Source organism: Silene latifolia, chromosome 2 (genome assembly GCF_048544455.1).
Source record: "Silene latifolia isolate original U9 population chromosome 2, ASM4854445v1, whole genome shotgun sequence".
NCBI lineage: Eukaryota > Viridiplantae > Streptophyta > Magnoliopsida > Caryophyllales > Caryophyllaceae > Silene > Silene latifolia.
In genome coordinates, this window is record NC_133527.1 from 106,725,101 (window position 1) to 106,743,285 (window position 18,185).

General features: G+C 38.1%; 1 long non-coding RNA gene across 1 annotated transcript; it reads right to left on the reverse strand.

Moving 5' to 3' along the window:
• Positions 1-9,586: 9,586 nt before the first annotated feature.
• Positions 9,587-10,705, reverse strand: LOC141630022 (uncharacterized). Its single transcript, XR_012537409.1, has 2 exons — positions 10,611-10,705; positions 9,587-10,118 (listed from the first exon to the last, which is right to left on the reverse strand). It is a non-coding gene; the product is annotated as an uncharacterized LOC141630022 (long non-coding RNA).
• Positions 10,706-18,185: the final 7,480 nt, after the last annotated feature.

Sequence of the window (18,185 nt, forward strand, 5' to 3'; positions counted from 1 at the left end):
ATTTATTTTATTTTAGTTACAAATGTATAATAGGAAATTATGTAATTTATTATGTAATTTTATTCATTCCGGAGTTCCCAAAGACGGATTTCTTCAAGAATGGCGATACATAAAGACGGTTTTACCTCGAGATGCGTGTCACAACCGAAGTTCAAGGGACCAATGGAGTTGGTTTCCGAATATGTAATAGTTAAATAGTTTTTCTATTTTAGGAAAGGCCATACTAGGATTTATTTATTTTTATGCTTGCATTTTATTTTATGTCGCATGCATTGCTAAATTGCCATAACTAAAACATGCATCTTCTTTCATCGAGTTTATCGACCGTGTCAATTAAAATTATCGTAGTTCACCGCTTTAGTTCACTTAAAACGTGATAGATAATAAATTGACATGACCTCTCGCTAAAAAAATTAATTGAGACATAGCCTTACCAAATAGTAGAAACCATGAAAACCCATTTCGCGAGAGAGTGCACTCGGCTACCCCGGGGTACAAACCTTGTTACGTAGGGGAAGTGGGTGATGAATGTTAATCCACCAAGTTCATGTTAATGAGGGGTATTTCAGCACACCGTGCCCTAAGTTGATATGGGTTTGGATAATGGACACATTTATTCGAAATTTGGGTTGTACTCAACAAAAGTATTCACGACGATTTCCGGATGTGTTTCGGGCTAGAGATGAATATTAATGTAAATATCATCGACCAAGAGTTCTAAGAGTAGAATCGATTAAAAGGTTAATCCACCTAGTTATGTTAATAAAGGGTATTTCGGCACACCGTGCCCTAAGTTAATATGAATTTGGGTCTTGGAATCATTTCATATAGTTGGGTAGAGGTAACTATATAAATGCTCATACCTTGTTAAATTTAATTACAAGTATGATTTAAAAAGACAAAATGTTAATATTTCCTTTCCTCCATATTTGTAGTGCATTACAATGAATCCATCAAACGCTACCGCACCGATAACTATCGAGTCATACCACAATGTTTTTGACGACGTTTGCTCCAACAATGATTTCGACACTACTAGAGAACTTCATTTTGGGATAGGTTCGGATGGAAACCTTAACTTCATCACTTCTTCTAAACCACCTACTACTACTAGACCACGTGTGAATCCGTCTCAGGAAGACTACCTCATACAATCTATAGGATCTTTGTCTCTGGAAGATAAAGATGCCAAAACTAGTGGGAGCTCAAGCAATCAAGTTCTTGCTTCAAAGGGAAAAAGGTTCAAGAAGAAGGAAAATAAAATCAAAAACTTCAAGCAAGTTAATGATGAGTGCCATTATTGCTATGGCATGGGACATTGGCTTAGGAATTGTCCCGTATATTTGCGAAATATAAGGGAAGGAATCATCATTCCAAAAGGTAAAATTCCTAAAGAAATTTATGTTATTGATATAAATTATACTTCCACTACGACATGGGTACTAGATACCGGTTGTGGTTCTCACCTTTGTAATCATTTACAGGGTTTATGAGATGTGGAGAGGCTTAGCAAGGGAGATGTGGATCTACGCCTTGGAAATGGAGCTCGGGTAGCGGCCGAATCCAAAGGAACTTATGTTTTAGCTTTGCCTAACGGATTTGAGTTGTATTTACATAATTGTTTTTATGTGCCTACACTCTCTAAAAACATTATTTCAATCGCCATGCTAGACATGGGCGGTTTTTTTTTTTGTCATTAAGAACAATCGTTGTACTATTTCAAGGAACGACTTGGATATAGGCCAAGCTTCCTCTATCAATGGCATTTACATTTTAGAGACCTCAAATCCGACTAATGATATCTTTAACATTCAATCAAAGAAACTCAAAACAAGTGACCCAAGTGAAGCGTTCATTTGGCATTGTCGATTAGGTCACATAAACGAAAATCGCATCAAAAGATTAATTTCGACTAATGTGATTACACCATTTGATTATCAATCATATGGTACATGCGAATATTGCCTACTTGGCAAAATGACTCGTAATCCTTTTAGTGGTAAAGGGACGCGAGCTAGTGAACTATTGGGACTCATACACACCGATGTTTGTGGACCAATGAGTATCACCGCTCGTTGTAATTATGACTACTTTATAACCTTCACCGATGACTTGAGTAGATATGGGTATATCTATTTGATGAAACATAAGAGTGAAGCATTTTAAAAATTCAAGGAATTTCAAAACGAAGTAGAGAACCAATTGAACAAAAGGATTAAGGCACTACGATCCGATCGTGGTGGTGAATACCTTAGCCTTGAATTTGATTCACACTTGAAAGGTTGTGGTATTATATCACAACTTACTCCACCTGGAACACCACAACTTAATGGTGTTGCCGAAAGGAGGAATCGAACCTTACTTGATATGGTTCGATCCATGATGAGTCAAACCGAGTTACCGAACTCGTTTTGGGGATTTGCAATACAAACCGCAATAAAATCTTTGAACGTAAGTCCAACCAAAGCAACTGAAAAGGCTCCATATGAGATATGGAGAGAAAAGGTTCCAAATCTATCCCATATGAAAATTTGGGGTTGTGATGCTTATGTCAAAATTAAAAATGACAACAAGTTGGCACCACGATCCGAAAAATGCTTTTTTGTAGGTTACCCCATGGCCTCAAGAGGCTATTACTTCTATAAGCCTCAAGAGAACAAAGTATTTGTGTCTCGCGATCTTTGTCTTCCTAGAAAGTGATTTTATTTCTAGGAGACAGAGTGGGAGAAATTTTGAACTTGATGAAGTTCAAGAGCCACAAACCGAGATAGAGGCGCAAGAAGAAGTTCCTTCGTCGTCTAATACGGTTTTTCCTCCTCCTCTTAGAAGAACGGGTCGTGTTTCTCGTCATCCTGATCGATATGTGGGACTTATCGAAGAAGATGGAACACTTGATGTGTTGCTTATAGAAAGTGACGAGCCCGCTACCTACAAGACCGCAATCTCTAGTCCAAATTCCTCCTTATGGCTTGAAGCCATGAAGTCCGAAATAGATTCTATGCATGAAAACCAAGTTTGGGACTTGGTAGATTTGCCTAAAGGGGCAAGACCTCTTCAATGCAAATGGATATTCAAAGTCAAGAATGGCATAAAAGGACATGACGATGTCTACAAAGCTAGGCTAGTGGCAAAAGGATTTACCCAAGTCCAAGGTCTCCATTATGATGAGACCTTCGCCCCCGTAGCCATGCTAAGATCCATACGGATTTTGTTAGCGATCGCCGCATTTCATGATTATGAAATATGGCAAATGGATGTCAAAACCGCTTTTCTAAATGGGCATTTAGAAGAGGAGGTGTACATGATACAACCCAAAGGTTTTGTTGATTCTAAAAATCCTAACAAAGTGTGCAAGCTTAAGAGATCCATTTATGGTCTTAAGCACGCATCTAGAATTGGAATCATCGATTCAATCATGTTATAAAGGAAAATGGTTTCACTCGAAGTGTTGAGGAACCATGTTTATACATGAAATTCAGTGGGAGCAATGTTGTGTTCCTAATCTTGTATGTCGATGACATACTACTCACTGGAAATGATATTCCAATGTTGTCTTCTGTTAATAAGGGGTTAGGTAACCACTTCGAAATGAAGGATTTAGGAGAGGCACAACGCATATTAGGTATCCGGATCCATAGAGATAGATCCAAGAGGATATTGGCACTAAGTCAAGAGTCTTATGTTGATAAGATTCTTCGACGGTTCAGCATGGACAAATCCAAAAGGGGTTTGGTACCTATGGTAACCGGGACGATATTGAGCAGGACTCAATCTCCCTCTGAACCCCATGATGTTGAACGTATGAAGTTGATCCCTTATGCTTCCGTTGTTGGATCAATCATGTATGCCATGATATGCACATGTCCTGATGTCTCGTATGCCTTGAGCATGATGAGTAGATATCAAGGAAATCCAGGTGAGAGTCACTGGATTGCTGTCAAGAACATCCTTAAGTACTTGAGAAGAACTAAGGATTCTATCCTAGTGTTTGGAGGTGACACTGAGTTGCGTGTTAATGGATACACGGACTCAAGTTTTCAAACAGATAGAGATGACTTGAAATCACAAGCTGGTTTCGTTTTTATGCTCAATGGTGGTGTTGTAAGCTGGAGAAGCTTCAAGGAAGTCAGAATCGGATTCTACAACGGAGGTGAGTACATTGCGAAAGATCGAAGCGCCAAGGAAGTCGTTTGGATCGAGCAATTCACGGAAGGTCTAAAAGTAGTACCTACCGCCAATGATCCCATCACTCTCTATTGTGATAATAGTGGGACGATCTTCCAAGCTAAGGAGCCAAAGTCTAGTAATAGATCTAGACATGTACATAGAAAATATCATGCAATAAGAGATTTCATTGAGAGAAAGGAAATTGCGATTTGTAAGGTTGGGACGGATGACAACATAGTCGATCCGCTCACCAAGCCTTTATCGCAGGCTAAGCATGATGGACATGTTACGTCCATGGGACTTAAACGTGTACCAAGTTTTTTTTAGATTTTGAAATGAAATAAAAGTGTTGTTTTTGTTCATGTTCATAATCACATTTGTCTTTCATCTTTAATTCATACATTGTTACATCCAAACGGGTTGTAGTGACAATTGAACCCCGTTAAAGTGAACACGGATTAACATAGTATTTGCCCATAGTCACTTGTATGAGGTGACGTCTCGAAGTGACTAGAGTGTGATGCGATTGATGGCAAGTTCAAGTGCCATAGAGTCATGTGAGATGACTAGTCGATCACATAGGCGGATTATTAGGAACATTTTGTCGGGCCTTATGACCGCTTATAGAGTTCTGGCAATTTATATAGCCTGGTCGTGGCGAGAGCTACTATAGTATTCAAATGAGTCGATTCTTTTGACTAAAGACTATTCGCCTAAGATGGAACAGTTTCAGATTAACTTTGATTTGTGTTACTACGACTTTCGTAAATGGGGTCAAATGGGCATATTTTGGGTTATGATGGCTGTGGCTAGTCGAAGGGAATGAGTGCTATAGGAATTGTCCACCCCTAGTCAGGGTTATAACAATATCTCAGGGCCACTCGAGGAGTAATGAACTGGAAATGCGTGGCCACGCTCGGAAAGTATCTATGATAGATAAGTCCGGTCAATCAGTTATTCTCCAGATCGAGGAAACCACTCTCGATATGATCACTTGCAAGTACGACCTGAAAGACACCTTGCATTGAGTGGGAGATAGTAATAGGACAAGAGAATTGGTGACGCACACTTGTCGAGGACAAGTGGGAGATTGTTGGAATATGTGTCCTCCGACAATAATGCGATCACGACTGTTGATCATGATGATCACATGTTTAAATCTCATTTTAAAGAATACAATTGGGAAGTATTTTTACTGTCAACTGGTCAACATATATCGGTAATGATTGGCTGACTAGAGTTTGACATTAATTAATCGTATAATGTTACGAGTTAATTAAATTACTTGAAAAATTGACGGATGATTTTGGAAGTAGAATTTACGTATCACATTGAAATGTGATTAAATGAGATACGGTCTGATTAATCGAATTGTATCATTACTCGGATGAAATTAATGTTTAAAGAAACAATTGAAATTGAATGAATTATTATAAATACAATCTGCTGTGATCTGTAAATGGTAAAATATTTTGGTACAAGTAATTGTGAATTACTAAGTCGATTTTTTGTATGTGACGTATTTTTTAATAATACGTTGATTTTTAATATGTTAAAAATGCACAACAAATTTATGTAACATATGACATGTGACATAAATCAAAATTGACAAAAATAATATGGATCCCATATTATGAGTGTACCGAAATTAAGAGGGAATTAGGCTAGAAATTGTGTTGTTTAAATAAGTGAAAAACACAATCATTTATAACATAGCCTAGCCATGCAACCCTAGTTTGCATTGTGAAGGCAAACAAGGGCATGCATTGGGTCTTTTTCTTCCCCCTTTCTTCCCTCCTACCCGGTTTCACCATAAAAAAGGCAAAAGGATTTTTGTCTTATTTTTTGATATACACTACATGCATGAGTGTGAAAATTTATTCATTCACTTCATAAAAATATTTTTAGAGAGATAAAAATATTACTCTTCCTCTCCTCCTCTCCTACCCGGTTTTAGGAGACCAAAACAAAATCAATTTGGGTCATTTTTCTTATAAAATTAATATTGTACTAGTATTCATAATATTAATTTTAATTAAGAGTAAGCTTTGGGTATAATTCCTTGGGAGAGATCCTACACTTGGGTCTTTGTTCATCCAAAAGGAAAGCTCAAGAACAAAAGAGAAGGAGATCTCTTTTGTGCCCATAAGAACTGAAATTACAATGTAAGGGTGAATTATTCTTTATTTTGCTAATTAGTTTGCATGCATAAGACCTTTATTAATTTTATGACAAATTAATTTAAATCATATATGAATATGTTAAGTATATAGATCTACTTTTCCATCAATGGGGTCATAGGGGATTCAAGGGAATTGATCATACAAACATATTCTCAAGTTATAAGCAAGCAATTATTGTTGTGATGGATCAAGTTGGTTTATATCTTACAATCCTAGGAAAGTTTGGGTCCCGGAGCCGAATCGATTAGATTGTACAACACCTACAAGTCGACTTAGTCTTCCTTACTCAACAACATGCATGGTCTAATGAGACTCGAGTTGGTTTATGTCTTACAAGTCTCATTGAAAAGATAGGTGATGGGTAAAAAATGCAAGGATTCATAGCCTCGCATTTCATCAAACATAACATGTGCATAAGTTGAGATCACAACAAGCAAGCAAATAAACTATGAAAGCATATTAATTTAAGCATGAATCATTCCCCATGTTGGTTTCCCCTAATTACCCATTAACCCTAGCTAAGGAAACTACTCACTCATTATCATGTTGAACATGCTAGCAAGGTTGTCAATCATACCAACAAAGTGAAACATGATGAATAAATGAAAATAATTAATAATAATTAAAAAGGGATTAAGAGAATTATACCTACTAATGATTCCAATAATAAAGCAAAGAATAAAAGAAGTACTTGATGCTTGATTGGAAGGTTGTCAATCTCCCAATAATGACCCAAATAATCTTCAATTACCCAAAATAAAGGATGAACAAGAGAGAGATTAAGGAAATAAAACTTGTATAAAAACTTGATTAATCGTTGATTACAAGATTAAAGAGAGATTTGATTGATATTAACTACACTAAAGATTGCTAAGAAGAACATGCTCTCCTAATTAGACTAATGGGGTATTTATAGTGGGGATTAGGTGTATGAATTAGGGTTAAGTGACGATTAAGTCCCTTGTTGAGGAAACGCCGGTCTTTTTGGAAAGACTCCGGTCTCTAGGGAGACTCCGGTCTCTAGAAAAAGATGTGCATCCTTCCTTGAAGCTTGAAGAAGACGAAATGGGTCTGCCTGGGAGTCCGGGCGTCTTTAGCACGGGACGGGCGGATTCGGTGGTTTCTGCCCGAGCGTCTTGGGGTGAAGACGAGCGTCCTCTGGAGTTTTTGCCCGGGCGTCTTGGGTGTGATGACGCACGGATTGTTGGGTGAAGACGGGCGTCTTCTAGGGAAGACGCACGGATTGCTGGGCAGTTTCGTTCCTTCTTCTTTTCTTTCTTTTTCTTCTTAAAATCCTTAGGGATTTCCTCGGGGATGCAATGATCTTTTCTCATCATTGCCCATCTACTATAGTATGTACAAAGGCCTTCTAATCTTGTCTCTCCTTGATGCTTGGTCATGGAATTCAATCAATTTAGCCTCATTTTGCCATGAAAATACAAGATTTGCACTCCTTTCCTACCAAGGGATCAAAACCTCAAAGAATATGCAAAACAAAGAACTAAAGATAATAAATGACCTAAATATGCACTAAAAATAATGAGAACAAGGCTAATTCGGGGACTAAATACGCTCTAATTATGGTCACATCAAATATCCCTAAACCGAACCTTTGCTCGTCCCGAGTAAAGAGGTGACAAAGACTAGGACCATTATTTAAACTAACCTAATAACATAGCCGATATGAGACAATTAGCGGGTCTCACTCCGCCCCTTCAATTCACAACAAGACAACCATGAGGTAGGATGCCTTCTTGCAAGGCAAGGTGGGTCTTGCCAAAATGGCGACACATCCAAACATTAAGCACACAAAATCAAGTAATGAATGCATCTACAAAAGAATAGTCACTTTCCTCATCTAAGTGGCGGAAATTATCTACAAGGGAAGCAATTCAAGGGTACACACTCCTTCATAGATGTAATTTCTTCAAACTACTAAGCCTAGAAGGATACCAATAAATCACCTCCAAATTGTGTCAAGCTAGGGTACCTTTGTCCTCAATCGTTAAATGCTTTTGTCAAGAGTAGACTCCCTATGGTGTTAGAAACACTGGAGGATCGCGGAATTCCCCCTCTTGCCTAGACAACAAGAAGGGTCGTCCCCTCTCTGCCATGCACAAAAATGGATACGATGGATAAAGGGATCGATAGATATTTGAGTTTCACTTTGGGAGTTTGCTTTTGTTTTTGTTTCTCCCCCTAATTTCTTGTGGCATTTGACATTTGAGAACACTTTCTTTTGCCATTTATTTGATGTTTGGCATTTCAACACTTGACAACTTTTCAACTATTCTTTGCATTTCTTTTTGAACATTTTCAAAGTCACCTCATATGTAGTGAGGATGGCTTATGTTTGAAGCTTTTAGGAGTTCTATTTTTGCTCCTCTTTTCATTTGATGCATTTTTTGCAAACTTTCTTTCACTTTTCATTTCATTGAACTCAAATTGATTTCTTTTTGTGCCCATTCTCTTTGATGACAAAAATGTGGTAGAACATGGATGATAGATGAATGCATGGTTTCAAGGCTCACCTTGGAATAAACGGTAGCCAAGGAGTTATCACACCACAAGGTACTCTTGACTAGGCCTTAATCCATGGGTCAAAGGATACTAGCATGACACATCCTAGGGTGTTTTACAAGTATTCTAACAAGCAAAGTCTTAAGAAGAAAAAGCATCTACTAGGGCCTATATACACTTGTCAAGCTTCCCAACACTACAAGAAAAAGGCCTATTTGCAACGGACCAATCCGTTGCGAAATAACCCTAATCCGTTGCTTATATACAGTTTGCAACGGATATCCGTTGCAAACTGGTACGTTGCTTATATGGCGTTGCAAATGAAAAAATATGCAACGGATCGGCGTTGCTAATTTTTATGCAACGGACGTATATTTTTTGCAACGAATGATCCGTTGCTTAAATGAGGTCCACGTGGCACCTGTTTGGTCAATAATGAGACGGATTTCCGTTGCAAAAAAAATGTTTTCCGTTGCATAGTAGAGAGAAAAGTCAACAAATTGTCTTTTTAAATTAATGGATAGCCGTCACAAAACCTGTAATTTCCGTTGCAAACACAAATGCATTGACTTTTTTAATTAATGGATAGCTGTCACAAAACCTGTAATTTCCGTTGCAAACACAAATGGGAGATTCAAGCATTCCTGCATCCATTTTCCTCCATTTCGTTACGATATCAAACAATTAAACAATAAACTTTAAAGAAGCCAACAATATAGAAACTTGGAATTGTTCATTTAGCAAATTTAAAAGAGTACATACATTGAAAACATCCTCAAAAAAAATCCATACGTAATTTGCTAAGCAATTTCGTTGTCTAGCTATTATGGAGTAATCTAGCTAATTAGTTGGGATTGATGTCGAGTTGCCACTTCCACCATCATCATTGAAGTCGTCTCGATTTTGGAACTGGTTGCTATCACAATTTGGGTCAAAGTCAGACCCAAACTTTGCTTGTAGAAACGCCTCCATTCTTTGTACTTTGTCTTCGAGCACTTTGTTGCGGAGCTCAGTTTCAACATTCTTGCTCACAAGTCAAGGTAGTATTCCGGGCGAATAATCCTGGTCGATATTGTTGGACTCTCTACTTCCAGTAGCCGAGCGTTCAAAGTAATGCTCCCGTGCGGCTCCAGTACCAAAAACTAACCCCTTCTTATTAAAGCCGCATTTTTCAAGGTAGATTTTATCTTTATTGATATCCGTTTCACCTTGAGATTGAAGGGCACTAATTTCTGCCTCAATAGATACCTGGAACATAACGGATAACTGAATCAGTTAAGACAATCCAACCTCATCATGTCCAGTCCTTATTCTGAAGGCGGAGTTCTATATGCTCTAGGTTTAATGAACACTAATCATGGGGAGGGCATCAAACCATTTCTTCGTGATAGCCTACGCAGTACTAATGTTGAGGTGTGATATTTATTTGTAAGGATTTACTATTTAGTGTCATTTTGTTTGGTTCATCAGTGGAGTTAAATATGTGGGAGGCTAGAGTTTACATGATTTAAATTGCTACACACTACAGCTAAACCATCATAACATCCAAGCCTACACTACAGCTAAACCATTATAACATCCAAGCCTACACGAATCTGAAGCCTACACTGCAGCTGAAAGTTCAACACCATCAAACCACAAGCCTCACACATCCCTCCATTGTATTTCAATACTCGGGTTGGAATCAAAGACAACCAGCAAGACGAAGTTTCAAAATCATTTAAAAAAATCAAAACTTACAACGTAATCTTCAGCTTTCTTTGAAACGTATCCTCCCGTCTTCTTCGTTTTTGTTGCTTTCAATAACTCAATTGCAGGTGGGTAATCTCCTCCATTAGCCTAAACATGGTAACATACTCACTAATACATATAGTGGAACTAAATATTAGTAGTAAGAATTACTATATTAGAGCTAAATGGAAAGTCAAGTTAGTTTGTGTACATTGCGATGTGCACTTAGTTACATTCGACTCAATTTTTGCTATAGGACTATAGACAACCATTTTTATCAACCAGACCGTAAGAGATGTGACTTTTGTAGTGATAGTGGCAACTGGCAACTTGATAACCAAAAGAGTTAGCTAAATAAATATTTAATGACCCATGGTTAAAGATTTTGTTAAGAAAATCATTATGAAGATCACCAAAATTTTGGTATCGACCATGCTAAATTGCATAGTTTTTTCAAATGTATCAATTGTTTAAAAAAATTTAAGTTTTGCATTCTACTCCGTAACACTTTCCTTTTGCACTGGCATACAGTATTGAGAAAAGAGAATCGATAACACTAAAACAAAAGAATAAATAGCGGTTAATGGTTAAGCCCAAGAATTATCAAAAGCAATAGAAGTAACAGCCATAGAAAAGTCATGAAAACCGATAACAACCATTGGCATCAGTATCGGCTTCCTTGATAATCCCATAAGTGAGTTCATCAGCAGTCAAAGCATGACCAAGCTTAGCCATAGAATGTGCGATTTCGGGGGCGGTAATATAACCATTATGATCCCTATCAAACATATTGAAAAGCTGTTTAAGCTGTTGTTGAGAGTAAGGACATTTAGCAGGTATTAAGTCTGGTGCTACTAATGCTATGAATTCTATCATTCCATTTATTATTTTTATCTGCTGCTGCTTGTATTAATGCTTCTATTTGTTATTCACTTGGTTTCAATCCTAATGAAGTTAATAACTACCCCAGTTCCAGTTGGGTCAGTTTTCACTGCTTTTATGTCCAGAGGGAGATAGTGAATCATGGAGTGATGTAAAATTTGGGTGAATAGATATGTATCCCTATGATGCCTCAAACTAAAAAGTTCATAATATGACTCAATATTCTTATACGGGAAAATTTCTTGATTACTTGAAGAAAACTTCCGATTTCGCAATATCATATTTATGCATATGAGTGTCGATGGTGAATTTTCAATTATTTTTTTATGACTATCAACAGGATATAGTAATCTACTTCAACTACCCATACATGATACATGAAAGGATGCATAAAAAATACTCTGTACTTAAAAGCAATGTTTGGATAAAGCGAGAAGTATTATTACCAAGAGGATAAATTTGGTTTCAAACCCCTATTCAAACAGGAGGAGCCGATCGCTGGAATCGAGATATCATTCAAAGAGGGGCCTAACAGCAAGAAAGGAGAAGTCTTCTTCGCAAACGATATGTCACCAGTTGAGATATTTCATAAGATCGGAGAAGACCGTCTGCCAATAATGAGATTGAATGTTTTTGAAAGGCAGGTGATTGGAAAAAATTGTTTGATCGTTTTTATGTGAATCTTCAATGGCTAGCAAATATAAAATGGCAGCAGAAGATCGATTTTCACCATGAAAATGAATTTTGCCATGGAAAGAGAATGAAAAATGGAATTGATGAGAGCAATTTCACAGGAGTATGAGAAAGAGATGTACAGGGTTTGACGGCCAAGTAAAAGATAAAACTACTCTGTCAATAATTTTAGGGTTACACTTTTTTTGGGCGGAAAAATAATTAGGGAGAGAATGACACATGGCTAGGATGACGTGTCCTGGTTTCTGTTTTATAATTTTATATAGATAGATAGATAGATAGATATAGATATAGATAGATATAGATAGATAGATAGATAGATAGATAGAAAGATAGATAGATAGATATAGATTGTAGGAGTTTAACCAATATGCAACGGATAGGCATTACAAAATCCGTTACATAATTTAATATCCGTTGCAAATTTTCATTTAACCGTTGCATAATTTAATATCCGTTGCAAATATAATAATATCTGTTGCAAGTAATACTTAGCAACGGCTTATACAGTTCGTTGCAATTAGTCCGTTGCAAATCAGCCTTTTTTTTGTAGTGCAAGTAGACGGTTCCGCAAAATTTTTCTAACATTTAACTACATGCCATGATGCAACTAGCATATAAACATCCTAATGCAAATGATTCTACCAACTAATATGCCATATAAACTAAATGCAAGTACTAAGTTCACATTGTTATACCGCATCAATCAAAATAAAGCCACATAGTCATTAACATAAAGAGGAAAAATGAGATTGGAAAGATCATACCATGCGGTCTTCAATATTCTCATGTCTCGGATGTGGCATAGTCGATCAATGTGAACAAGGATGAACAAACACAATATATACAACAATATATACATGACTACACTACAAAGAAAATGAACTTGTTTTTGGTTTTTCAATTTTTCAAATTTTTATGGTTTTTTCGAAGTTTTTCAATTTTTTTTTTTTTTTTTTATTTTTTTTTTTTTTTTGAATCAAATTTAAGTTAGAATTCCCCATCCCCACACTAATATGGGCATTGTCCTCAATGGCCAAAATGATGGGAAATCATGCAAGCATGATGCATGAATTCTACACTAAATGCAAGCTACACTAATCTACACTACATGATGCATGGGTTTTTGTTTATGACGGAGAGCGTAATTTAGATTACCTCCGGTTGCGTATGCATGTACTTTCCCAAACCGAGTTAGACATTATTTCTAATGTCCTAAAGTGGGGGCAGTTAATGCACACAAGATGCAATGCATGAAACTAAATTTGTCATTTTGGATTTTCAAAAGTGGGAACAATGAAATAAGAACACCTCAATGGGGCCGAGGTGTTAGTCCTCTATGTTGCTAGGACTACTCCAACCATGATCAAGATAAATAAATAAAAACAAAGAAAGAAGTAGACAAACCTCAAGAGGGTAGGAACCTCCAAAGCTTGCTAGTCTTCCACCATATCATCATCTTCCTCAATAGAAGTGGACTCATCACAACTTCCCTCTTCACTTCCTTGCTTATCCTCTTCTTCATCATCACTAGTCTTTTCCTCAATGTTATCATCAACAACCTCATCACCGACAACCTCATCGTCACCCGGAATCTCACCCCTAGATGCAGTCGGAAAGAAGACTTCCCTATCCGCCCAACTAGGCAAAGGACATGAAGGGTCAAGTAGTCCTTGCCTAGCTAAATTAAGGAGGGGTGGATATTGGGCTAAGTATGCATCTTCCCGATCCTTAAAAGCTTGTTTGTGCATCTCTTGCATAAGTAGAGTCATATAATCTTTGCTTGCTTCAACACCTTCGGGTTTGAACTCTTGATACTTGAAAGGATAGGGTGGTGTGACAATGGAGGAGGAGGGCATTTCAATTTCACCCCTTTGTTGTCGGATGATGTATTCAGCTTCTTTTGAGAGGGGAAGAAGATAGTTGGTCCGATGGACACTCAAACGACAAATCTTGGAAGGCAAAGTAAAAGATCTAGCCTCATTGGTGAGCCACCCATACTTGGTGTCAATAGGGTTATGAGTGACCCACTTGTACTTGTTAATCATAGCATCCAAATCAATGAGATGACCCCCCTTTTTCGCCACATACTTGCTATCCTTGTTGAAGTTCGGATTAAAGTACTTAACTAAAAGAGTGACTAGACCTCCATTCACAATAACGGTGGTGCCTTGCTTCCCACAATCAACATTTAGCCATCTTTCCACCAAAAGCCTTAGAGAATTGTAAGGCGTGGTGAATTCCCTTCCAATATTTAAGGCCGACTCAAGAAGAACACAATCGAGCTTGGTAAAGTGGTTGGTGTCTTTTATTGCAATGATGGTATTCCCGATGACCTTATGCCACACTCTAATGCCCGGATGGTGGACTAATAGAGCGCGACTAGCATGATAGTTCTCAAATTTCCTCCCGAAAATCGCCTCCCAAAGAGGAGCAGGGTCATACTTTACGGGATTTTTGAAATAACTAGGTGAATCACTAAGACCCAATCCTTTACCCAATTCATCAAAGGTGATGCGCCTATTCACATTTGCAAGGCGGAACTCGATGTTTTCCCTAGTGTCTACCTTAGTAACTTTCAAAGAACTCAAGAATTCTAAGGTAAGGGAGGGGTATTTCAATTCTTTTGTAGCAAAGAATTTTCCCAACCCCATGGCTTCAAAGAAGGCTTTAGTTTGTTCAAGGACACCCAACTTGTTCAAGGCATCTTCACAAATAAACTTGGTGGATAGAAAGGATTTTCTAGCATACTTGGCAAATGTTTCCCTATGGGAGTTAGAAATTAAAATTACCTCCGGATAGTTCGAAAGTTGAGCAATTTCCGGAGTTGTTGATGTTGTTGCTTCCTAGGGAGGTTGTTGTTGTTGCACTTCCAAGTTTGAACTAGCTACCACCATAGCCAATGAGGTTTTCTTTGCTTGAAGACTCTTTTGTCTTGTTGAGAGTGCCTTTGCCTTAGGTGCCTTTTTTGCTCCTTTTGTCCTTGCCATTGATGATTGAACCAAGAAAAGAGTGAAAATCTTAAATTTCTAAGTATACCCAAATCGATTTTAAGATGAAAGGCTTTGCCTTTATAATTTCAAAAATTGACTCAAAGGTTGAAGATTTTGGTGCTTGGTTTGATTTTTGTTGAAAGAGGAGTTATTAATTGTTGTTAAAAGGAAGTTTGGATTTGATTTTGTTGAATTTGGTTGAGGAAATATTGTTTTGATGATGGAGAGGATGAGGGTTTTGAGTTTTGAGGTTTATGTGTAGTGTTTTGAATGAAGAAATGAAGAAATGAATGTGGGAGGGGGTATTTAAAATACCCAAAAAATTTGAAATAGCAGGGGAAGACGGGCGTCTTTCCTTCGGGACGCTCGGATTCTGCCTCTTTTTGCTTCAGAATTCTCGCCTAAAGACGAGCGTCTTTCAGCAAAGACGCTCGGATTTATCAACTGCAGGACGGGCGTCCTCTTCTGAAGACGGGCGGATTCTCTTCCAGTGAGATTTCTTGTTTTTCCCAGCCAAAAAGACGGGCGTCTTTCCTTCCAGGACGGGCGTCTTTCTGGAGACGGGCGGATTCTCTTGCAGGACGCTCAGATTTATCAACAGTCCCAAATTTTCAAATTCTCAGCTCAGAAGGACTGGCGGATTCTGACAAAGACGCCCGGATTGCCTGAAGACGGGCGGATTCCCTAGAAAACGCTCGGATTCTCCCTGTTTTACCCGGATTCAGTTCCATCCGTGCACTTGCATATCCCGTGTCATTTTTCATTCTTCAAAATCCAGTGTTCTTCATTGTAAGGGCACTACTAAGGCATGAATAGCCTAGGTAATTGCTATCCCCACACTAAGCTAAAGCACTACACATCAATTGAATCATTAGTCCCTCCCTCACTTCTCTCGAAAATGATAATTATCTTGATCAAGGCATAAAAATCCAAAAATGACAAAAAAATGCAATATAAGAATTAAAATGCGAGTTAGGGAGTTTGAAATATTTACAAATGGTGGTTTAGGGAGGACTCCACCAAACTCTCATCCTTAGTGAGATGTCATGGGAGCATGTCCAAGGTGTTGTTGATGTTGCTCAACACCTTGAAGAAGTAATCAAAAGCTTGTTCATTATCATGATAAAGATCTTCGATAGATCTTTGCCCTTGTTGTCGGTCTTGATCGATAGCATTACCAATATAGGGATTGAAGATCCCTTCAAACTTATCGTCCCAAAGACCACAAACTTCATCTACTTGATCACTAAAGATCTCTTGAGTTGATAGAGACAACTCTCCCACTTTCTTGTCATGGCCAATGAGGCCATCCTCTTCATTGCTTGACTTTGGTGAGCTTTTCAAGCTCTCTTTGTTACAATTCACTTGCTCGTTGAATGGAGTATCTTCAATTTTCTTCTTCCATTGGAATTCCGACTTCTTCCTATCATCCTTCCGGCTATAATGATCAACCATAAAACATGGTTCATGCAAACAGGCAGCTCTCATGGTCTTGTCAAGATTGAAAGTTATTCTCTCATCTCCCACTTCAAGAGTGAGCTCTCTATGTTTCACATCAATCACCGCACCCGCAGTGTGTAAGAAAGGTCTTCCTAGAATGATTGTAATGTTGGAGTCTTCTTCCATGTCAACAATAACAAAGTCCACCGGGATGAAAAATTTCCCAATTCGTACGGGAACATCTTCCCATATCCCTAATGGTGTCTTCGTCGATCTATCGGCCATTTGGAGTGTGATATTGGTGCATTTAAGCTCTCCCATCCCCAACCTTTTACTCACCGAGTACAGCATAACACTCACACTAGCCCCTAGATCACATAAGGCTTTGTTGATCGTGGTGTCGCCAATGGTACACGGTATTGAGAAGCTTCCCGGATATTTGAGTTTTGGAGGTGAACTCCCTTGAAGTATTGCACTACTCACCTTAGTGAAGGCGATAGTCTCAAGCTTCCAGATCGACTTCTTCTTTGTGAGGATGTCTTTCATGTATTTTGCATAGGCTGGCACGTGATTGATTAATTCTGTGAAAGGAATTGAGACTTCCAAATTATTCACAATTTCCATAAATTTTCCAAGTTGGTCATCAAATTTTGGCTTGGCTTGACGACTTGAAAAAGGAAGTCTAATCACAATGGGCTCCTTCTCCTTGAGCTTGTCTTCATTTTTCTTTGAAATTTCTTCTTTTGATGGTTCCCTATCCTTGGAGTTTTGCACAATTTCTTCTTTGTCACTAGCTTCCACAACTTCATCCTCAACTTGCTTCTTCGGTGGTTCATACCTTGTACCACTCCTCAAGTGAATGGCATTAACCGTTTCATGTCTTGGGGGATTACTTTGAGGTGGTAATTGCCCCTTTTGTCATTGTGAGCTTGAAGATGCTAGTTGAGTCAATTGGGTTTCCAACATTTTGGTGTGAGCTAGGATGTTGTTGATGGTGATTTCCTTTGCTTGACTATCCTTTTGCATTTGAGTGAAAAACTCTTGTTGATTCTTTTGCATTTGGAGGACCGCTTTTTGAACATCAAAACCTTGGTCATTTTGTTCATTGTATGGAGATTGATTTTGGTAACCTTGGTTTTGGTTGTAAAAGGGTCTTTGATTTTGGTTTCTCATGGGAGGTGGGGTGTATGTTGGTTGAGGGTTTTGAACATTTTGGCTTTTGTATGAGATATTTGGATGGAATTTGGTGTTTTCATTGTAATAGTTGGAATAAGGGGTACCACTCTTGTATGCTTGGAAAGCATTCACTTGTTCATTTGTTCCCCTACATTCACTTTGGTCATGTCCCAAAGTTCCACAATTCTCACATATTCCATTTGGGATTAATGAAGATGCCGTCATGGCATTAACATGATGCTTTGGTGATTTTGAGGCTTCTTCAAGTCTAGCCATAGCTTTTTCAAACTTCAAATTGATGGTATCAATGTGAGCACTAAGTTGAGCACCCAATTGAGTAATGGAGCCCACTTCATGCTTTCCTCCTCTAGTAGCCTTGCGAGGTCTACTATATTGTGAG